The sequence below is a fragment of the Lathyrus oleraceus genome, chromosome 5 (genome assembly GCF_024323335.1).
Source record: "Lathyrus oleraceus cultivar Zhongwan6 chromosome 5, CAAS_Psat_ZW6_1.0, whole genome shotgun sequence".
Lineage (NCBI taxonomy): Eukaryota > Viridiplantae > Streptophyta > Magnoliopsida > Fabales > Fabaceae > Lathyrus > Lathyrus oleraceus.
The window spans coordinates 479,555,560-479,565,293 of NC_066583.1; positions in this window are offsets into that span (position 1 = coordinate 479,555,560).

Sequence of the window (9,734 nt, forward strand, 5' to 3'; positions counted from 1 at the left end):
CTGACTCAAAATGAATAATAGTTGGGCGCAAAAATGCTCGAAAAATTAAATTGAATGAACCAAAATGATCAGCACGAAATAAACTCCTCGAAAATATACAGCGTTTGAACCAATTTTGAAATAAAAATTTGACTGGTTAAAAGGCTCAGACTGACCGAAATGCGACCGAAAAAGTAGGCGAAAAATTAAAACGAGCACGTCGGGTTAAACTACGCGAACCGTAGATTAATACAATTGACGTCTACAAGATTGATCTTGAAAATTGTATCCCGCTAATGGGGATCAGTTCGACCGGTCTATCTGTAAATCCGAAAATTTATTTTGGTTGACATTTCAGGTTCTATGTAATATGAAATGCATGCTATAATGTGTAGATGTTGCAGAAGTGAATATGACTGTATTAATTAATTGAATGAGGGGAAAAATTATGGTATGACAGTCAACATCATAATAGCCTACTAATTTATATTCACTTGATTTTCTATAAAACACACCAAGGTTAGTAGTACCTTTCATATACCTAAAGATTCTCTTAACAATAATTAAGTGAGTCTCCATAGGATTTGATTGGAAGCGAGCACATAAAAAAAACACTGAATAAAATATGAGGTCTAGAAGCGGTTAGATAAAGGAGAGATCTTATCATACCTCTGAATAACTTATGATTTACCTTACGGCTTACCTCTTCTTTCTCCAGAATACATGTAGGATGCATTGGAATCTTTGCTAGCTTGCATTCTGACAAGTTGAGCTTCTTCAGAAGTTCCCTTGTATATTTCCTTTGATGAATGTATGTTCCTTCTGAACGTTGATTAATATGGATTCCCAAAAAGAACTTGAGTTCTCCCATCAGACTCATTTCAAACTCTGCTTGCATTGACATAACAAAATCCTTGCACAACGAAGCATTAGAAGAACCAAAAATAATATCATCAACATAAATTTACACAACCAGAATATCATTCTTAAAGATTTTGCAAAAGAGAGTTGTGTCCATTTTCCCTCTGGTAAAATCATTTTCCAAAAGGAAGTTACTTAGTATATGATACCAAGCTCTGGGAGCTTGCTTCAGACCATATAGCGACTTTTTCAATTTAAAAAAAAGTCAGGATTTTGAGAATTTTCAAAACCAGGAGGTTGGTGCACATATACTTCTTCAGAAATATATCCATTTAAGAATGCACTCTTAACATCCATCTGATAAAGGATGATGTTATGATTGACTACTAACGAAATTAAAAGATGTATAGACTATAACCTGGAAACTAGAGCAAAGGTTTCTCTATAGTCTATACCTTCTTGCTGAATATAACCTTGTGCTAGCAGTCGAGGCTTGGTTCTGACAACTTCTCTCTTCTCGTTGAGCTTGTTTTTGAAAACCCATATGGTTCCAATAACATGGAAACGCTTTGGTTTCTAAACAAGATCCCAAATGTTGTTTCTGGTGAATTAATTCAATTCCTCTTGCATAGCCAGAATCTATTCATTATCCAGAAGAGCTTCATCAATTGGTGTGAGTTCTATCAGAGATACCAAACCTAGAAAAGTCTCTTCAGGAGGTTTGAATAAATATCTAGTTCTGACTGAAGCGTCTTTATCTCCCAGAATCAATTCTTCAGAATGAGAAGTTCTTGGTCTACTCTTCTTCTGATGTGTTAGACCAACGACAACTTCTGGTTGAGTTTCTTCTAAGTCTTTTGCTTCAGCATCTTTAGCCTTTCCTTATGAGTCTTTTTCTCCAGAATCATTATCCTTGGATTCTGAAAGATTGATCTTCAAATCTGAAAATTTCTAAACTAACTTTGATTTTTTAGGGTCAAGCTTATCATTGAATCTGACATGAATTTATTCTTAAACAATTCGTGTTTCAGTGTTAAAGATTTTGTATCCTTTAGAGCATTCAGAATATCCTAACAATAGTCACTTATGTGCTTTAGAATCAAACTTGCCAAGATTCTCTTTAGTATTCAACATAAAACACTCACAGCCAAAAAGGTGACATTAAGAAATGTTAGGCTTTTTGTTCTTCCACAATTCATATGGAGTCTTATCCTTAATAGGTCTAATAGAAATTTTGTTATGAATATAACAAGTTATGTTAATTGCTTCTGCCCAAAAATGCTTAGACATATCAGTTTCTTGGATCATGGTGCAGACCATTTCTTGTAAGGTCTTATTCTTCCTTTATACAACTCCATTTTGTTGTGGAGTTCTAGGACAGGAGAAATCCTGGAAAATACCATTTGAATCAAAAATATTTTCAAAATGTTTATTTTCAAATTCTCCACCATGATCACTTCTGACTTTGACTATTTTGTAATTCATTTCTATTTGCACTAGTGAGCAAAAAGTAGAGAACACAGAATATGACTCTTCCTTGTGTTTTAAGAACTTTACCCATGCCCATCTACTATAGTCATCAACGATGACCAATCCATACTTCTTTCCATTGATAGAGGCAATTTTCATTGGTCCAAAAAAATCAATGTGCAAAAGTTCTAATGGTCTAGAGGTAAAAACAACAGTTTTCGCTTTGAAAGATGTTTTAGAAAACTTGACTTTCTGACATGCTTCATAAAGAGTATCTGAAGTGAACTTCAGGTTGGGTAAGCCTCTGATTAATCCAAGATTATTTAGCTAAGAAATCTTTCTCATGCTAACATGATCCAAACATTTGTGCCATACTCATTGCTCTTCATTAACAGACATTAAACATTTTACATTTTGATCCTCAAGATCAGAAAGTCTGATTTGTAAATGCTATTCTTTCTCTTTCCGTTAAAAAGGATTGTACCAAATTTTTGACTAACAACCTTACATAAATTTTGATAAAAATGATATCATAACCATTGTCACTAATTTGACTAATAGATAAAAGGTTATGCATCATACCATCAACTAAAATAACTTAGTAATATATGTAAGTTTACCGTTACCAATAGTTCTGGAGCCAATAATCTTTCCTTTTTGGTTTCCTCTGAAACCAACGAAGCCTCCAGGCTTAAGTTCCAAATTTTGGAACATAGAAATTCTACCCGTCACATGTCGCGAGCATCCATTGTCCATGTACCATGATTGGTGTTTCAACCGAGCTGTTAAGGATGTCTGCAACATAAATTAGTTCATCCTTAGTTACCAACTGTGTGGGTCCTCTTTTGTTAGTTTTCCCAGAGTTTCTCACAACTTTGGGTCTTTGAGAAAAAGGATAATCATGGGGAATTTGTGAATGATACTTAGGTTTCAGATCTGAGTTCTTACCCTTTATATGTTTCTGTGTCTGTACAGAAACATCAAGCTCAGTGCCAGCAGACACAAAATGCTCATGGAGAGGTTTTGGTTTTACCTTCTGACTTTCGTCAGGTTTTATAGTTTATTTACAACCCTAAACCTTTCTTGTCATTTCTGCTAACTCCATAGATCAAAAAAGCTATTTTGCTTATATCTATGGTTTTATCCAGAAAGTACTGGACTGCTCTGTCATACCTAATGACGCAATTAGTATCAGAAGCTTCTGAGACTATTTCCTCCTCTAGTTTTGAAATTTTTATTTTCAAGGCAGAGTTGTTACTTTTTAAAGAAAATAATTTTTATTTAGATAGGAAATATCTTTCTCAAGATCACTATGAGTTTCAGAAGCAACCACTTGAACTTGTTTAAAGTTCTTGTACTTACTCTGAAGACTCTGGTACTTTTCCAGCATTTCAGATAGACATGATTCAAGATCAGAACAAGATAGATTAAAAAATACCTCTTCAGAGTCGGAGTCTGATTCTGATTCTAACAACACCATGTCTTCTAGTTCTTCAGAACCTTCTGGATCAGCTATTGTTGCCATCAATGCAACGTTGGCTTGTTCCTCGTCAGAATCATCTTCTTCTGATTTTGAGTCATCCCATATAGCCATCAGCCCCTTCTTGCCTTTAGAAAAATTCTTCTTAGGCATTCTGTCCTTTTTCAACTTAGGACAATCATTTTTGTAGTGACCTGGATCCTTGCACTCAAAGCAGATAAGCTCTTTACCAGAACCTTGCTTCTTCTATTCTAAAGAAGAATCATAATAACCAATAGTTCTTCTAGCTCCTCTAAACTTACCTTGACCATTGTGCCTGTGCTTCCATAGTTTGTTGACTCTCTTTGAAATTAGAGACAATTCATCATCATTTTCTGAGTCTTCATCGGAACATTCTGATTCTTCCTCAGCTTGATAAGCTTTTGTCTTCTCAGGCTTAGACTTTAAAGCAACAGATTTACCTTGCTTTTGAGGTTCATCTTCCTCGAGTTCAATCTCGTGGCTTCTCAAAGAACTAACAAGTTCTTCAAGACTAATGATGTTAAGATCCTTTGCTAGATTCAAAGTTGTTACCATAGATTTCCATTTTTTAGGAAGACTTCTGATAATCTTCTTGACATGGTCATATATAGAGTATCATTTATCCATAACTTTCAGTCCTGCAACAAGCATCTGAAACCTTGAGAACATAGTCTCAATTGTTTCATCAACATCCATTTTGAATGCCTCGTACTTCTGAATCAAGCCCAAAGCCTTTGTCTCCTTTACTTGAGCATTCCCCTCATGAATCATCCTTAGAGAGTCAAATATGGATTTGGAAGAATCTCTATTTGTTATCTTCTCATACTCAGTATAAGAGATAACATTTAGCAATATAATTATGGCCCTGTGATGATTTTTGAAATCCTTCTTCTATTGATCAGTCATAACACTTCTTGCTATATTATTTCCTTCAACATTAACTGGGTGAACGTAGCCATCGACTACAAGATCCTAGAGATCAACATCTTAACCAAGAAAGAAACTTTCTATTCTATCTTACCAATAATCAAATTTATCACCATCAAAGGTTAGTGGTTTTGCACTGTAGTGATCTCTCTCATTGTTGTTAATAATGTTAGCAGCATTAGCAGCGACCATTGTTTCTCACACAAAAATGGATCGGTACTGAACACGGTGAAGTGTTGATAAATATTTTATCACAATCAGAACCGGAGCTCTGATGCCAATTGATGGTGAGAAAAACATAAGAAATGGGGGTTTAAATTAGGTTTTACAAAATAAGAGCTTTTTACCAACTCAAGAACACCACTTAAATGTTAATAACAAAGAGATAAAAACACAAGTATTTTTATCCTGGTTCGCTTGAAGCTCAAAGCTACTTCAGTCCCCCCGCGAAGGTAATTTTGCCTTATATACAAGGACTTAATCCACTATAATCAACTAATTGCAATAATCACATAGAATAACCGTCTTGGTCTTGTAAAGGATCCGACTATACCATAGTCTTCTTAAGGACTCATAAAGAATAACTTTCTTTGTCTTCTTAAGAATCCAACTATACCTCAGTCTCCTTAAGGAATCAAACAAAAAATTTGAATAATATTTTGGGTGTTACAAGTTGCTTCTACATAAGAAGATTTTACACAAATGATAAATAATTACTCAAAGAAAAACTGTATAGGAAAATGATAAACTTGTTAAGTTTTTGCAGCGCTTTACTATTCTTCTATGTTCTCTTTTTCTTCAAGTCTCCAAGTCTCACTTATATAGCATAAGAAGAAGATCGTTGGAGGGAAAAATGGGGAAACCAAATCACTACGCCAAATAAGGGAAAAGAGGGCGCTTATTTTGGCCTATAACAACGCTTTTAAGCGCCCTCTAAAGTGGCGCTGGCATAGGTAAAGACAGCGCTTTGTTTTCCTGGAGAAAGCGCTGTCTAAAGTGGCCCTTTAAGGGCCACATTATAGTGCGCTTTCAGAAAAAAGCTCCCTCTGGAGTGGTCCATAAAGGGAAACCTTAGAGGGCGCTTTCTGGAAAAAGCGCCCTCTAAAGTTGTCAATGTAAAGTGTTTAGAGGGCGCTTTCTGGAAAAAGCGCCCTCTAAAGTTGTCAATGTAAAGTGTTTAGAGGGCGGTTTCTGGACAAAGCGCCCTCTAAAGTTGTCAATGTAAAATGTTTAGAGGGCGCTTCCTACATAAAGCGCCCTCTAAAGTGTTAAGCGCCCTCTAAAGTTGTCAATGTAAAGTGTTTAGAGGGCGCTTTCTGGATAAAGCGCCCTCTAAAGTTGTCAATGTAAAATGTTTAGAGGGCGCTTCCTACAGAAAGCGCCCTCTAAAGTGTTAGTTATTTTAAAAAAAATTGTTTGAAAAACAGTGGATATTTAATTGGTAACCTGTTCGCATGCTGCAAAAGTGTAAAATTCATATTGATTTCATCCTTTAATCCAATGTTATACACCATTAATCCATTGATATATACAACATGAATCCATTTATATACAACATTAATCCTCCATATATACAACATAATATATGATTCTTTGATCAACAATATACAACAACATATTCATGAGTTAGTAAAAGTACAACAACAATATACAACATATATACAACAACAGCATACAACAACAACATTCCATACATATATGTACAACAATATACAACCTAGCTATATGATTCTTTGATCAACAATGAATTGACACAATTCATCCTTCATTTCATCCAAATGAGCTCTTGAGTAAGATTTGTATTCCTCAAAGTACTACAATTAAGAGAATAAAACATATTCATGATTTAGTAACAAATTAGATGAAATATCCGATAATATTAAAATAAACCCTAAGTTATTATTCCATACCATTTTTGGGATGTCTATACGATTCAACGCAATGATATCTCTCATAAATCTCAATACAAAAAATCCGCAATCGACCGAATTATTTTGCTGAGGACACTACACAGAAAAACAAACAATATATATATAGTTAATTTCTTACAAACACTATTATAAGCAAAAAAACAAACACTATTATAAGCAAAAATAAGATACTTAATATATACCTGAACTCTGATCCAGGTAATGTCCTTCCTATTGCGATAATTCTTTTTCGATCTAAATTTTATTATTGCCCTAACAAAATAAAAACGTATATTGAGATCAATCTGACAGACATAATTAAATATGCAAATACACACGAATATTTAGGGGAATTTCACTTACGCGTCAACCGTCTTCTTCATACTCGGATATTTACTCCAATCACCCGATAACGAATCGAGATAATACACTATTAGTCTCGAAAGATCCATAGCAACCAACACCCAGTGACCACTGTAAAATAAAACAAAAATTTAGATGAATGAAAATTTTCTACGTAAAAGATATACATAGATTAGAATGAAATTATTAGAAAGAAAATCTAACCCGTTGCCAGAATTAAACGGTAAAAAATACAAACTGGGTGTAGTATTATCTCCGGCCGCCATGAATCTATCGACTAGATCATTCTTTACGGATGTTGGATTTTTCGTTATTAACGTTGCGTTGATACGGGAAGCAGCAATAAAATTGAAACGGTTACACAATTCAGTTCCCCGCAGCAATGTTACATACATATACCTTAAATAGAAACATAATAAACATTAGACTACTCATTGAAATGTGTAAATAAATTGTTCAACTAAGTAAATTATAGATTGATCGGAGTACCATATGTATGTATGATGACAGCGATGCCCAATTCGTCGTGTTCAAAAAGTTGTTGCATGTCCTCCTTTGCAATTATTTCGAAATGAGCAGCTCCGAAAACACCTTCATCAAAATCTATACTACGAATGGCCCCGTGCATAATATCGGACTCATTCACCATTTTCTCAAGACGCATCATAATTTGAGATTTTGTCCCGGACGTCGTTGGAGGAATATCGTTACCAGCTTTTTTCAACTTTCGACCGGGAACCTAAAAATTCATATAAATTAAATCATGACTTTTTGTGATGCAACAGAATCATTGCGTATATAATTCAATAGGTATATATATTTATACCTCTTTTAGAGATGCAACCGACTCGATGCGTCTTGAAATCCCTTTACCAGCTTTATGCGTGGGTCTTGTAGGAGTCTAACATTACCATGTAATAAGGATTGATTAAATATCATAATTGTAGCTGAATTGAAATGTGAATACTAAAGATTCATAATCATTTAGAACATATATACCTCGGCATCTGGGAAAATTAGATCTGACGGCCATCTAACAAAGGATCCGACTGCTTCTTGCATCAACGTTGTCTCTGAAACAACGTCAGGTAATGGTAGAAGCGCGTCGGTATCTAATACAAGGTCAACCGAAACTTTCATATATCCCACCGGAAGGGGATTATGGTGAAGTAATTCACCCGAAGTGTTGTGCACTTTTCCCTTGCCAACCATGCGATAAGTTGGTGACGATAGATACAGCTGACAAGGTGAAATGCCCTAAACCAATAATAAATGTTATTGTTAACGTGTATATGTGTCAAGTAAAAAAGTGCTATTTTAATTTCATAATAACATATATAATTACCTCGGGAAATTTCGGTTGACAATTGATACTAGCTCGGTCACTAGTATCTTTTGCCTCGGAGGCGCACCTTTCCTCTCTATACCTTGCATTCTCGTTTTGCAGTTGGAGTACTTGTGCCCTTAACTCCGCCAAGGTCTCCATCACCTCTTTGTTGGTAGGATTTTTTGTTTTTGGTTTTTTATAAAATGACGACGGAGTCACACCAAAACCCTTACCCCTCACACGACCGGAATACTCAGGAACATTTAGTACTCGACTAAGTACGCTCCTGCAATCCTGGACCTCGGTTGAAGGTACGGTTTGGGATAAAGTCTCCTGAAATATTATTAGAGGAGATTAAAAATGAATTATATGTCTAACAAAATTTTCGATATAATTAAAGAAATAATGTTACATATACTTACACATTCGTCATAAACAGTTTGGACCGCTTCAACGACAGCCCCATCCTTCCCAACCCGAGCAGCCTTCCATAATACGTGCTCCGGAAGAGATGTTGCGTCACTTCCTTCGCCCATAATAGAGAGTTTATTCACTATTGGATGGTGAAAGGAGTGATATTGCGTACTGTCCTTCGCCCATAAATTCAGTGACATGTGTGATGTATAGTACTGTCCTTCCCACGAAATCAGGTAGTGGAAAGAATATTTGATTTGTACTATGAACTAATTGATCACGTACCCATTTGATCTTATCTTCAAGTTCATTGGCTTCTGATGAAAGTTGATGAAGCATGAAATGAAGAAACATAAAGTTGGATTCATAAACTTCACAATATTTGGTCAGAACCTTGTCAGTGTCAGTAGTTTGGCTTGAGATCTTCAGTATCTTTAGAATCTACAGTCAGAACCTTGATAACCTCAACGTATGGATTGAGATCTTCAGAATCTTCAACTAAGTAACACAACTTCAGAAGCTTGCCATTCTTCAGAAGCTTAGTGATCAGAGTCACGTCCAGAAGCACGAACTGAGAGAACGTTGCAACAACAACATAGTGTCTCCTCAGAAGCTTCGCAGGAGTGAATCAGCACAGAAGCAGAAAGATCATTACAGCATCAACTTTGAACATCTTGCATAACTTCTTATGACTAGCGCAAAAGCGGAATTGGAACTAGTTATTCAGAAACTGATGACGTTGCGCGTCATATACTCAGAATCGAAACTGGTTGTTAAAGCTACACAATAACAAACTATTAAGATACCAAAATTGTTCTCACATAAATACAATATTGTTATCATCAAAACTCAAGGTATAAATGCCGAACCAAATCTTATTCTAACATCAATGATAACGTGGACCTCAAAGTGGGTTAGAGTCTCATATGAGTAAAATGCTCGAAATGGGTTTGAGTCCCATATGGAGTGATAATTCCCGAAA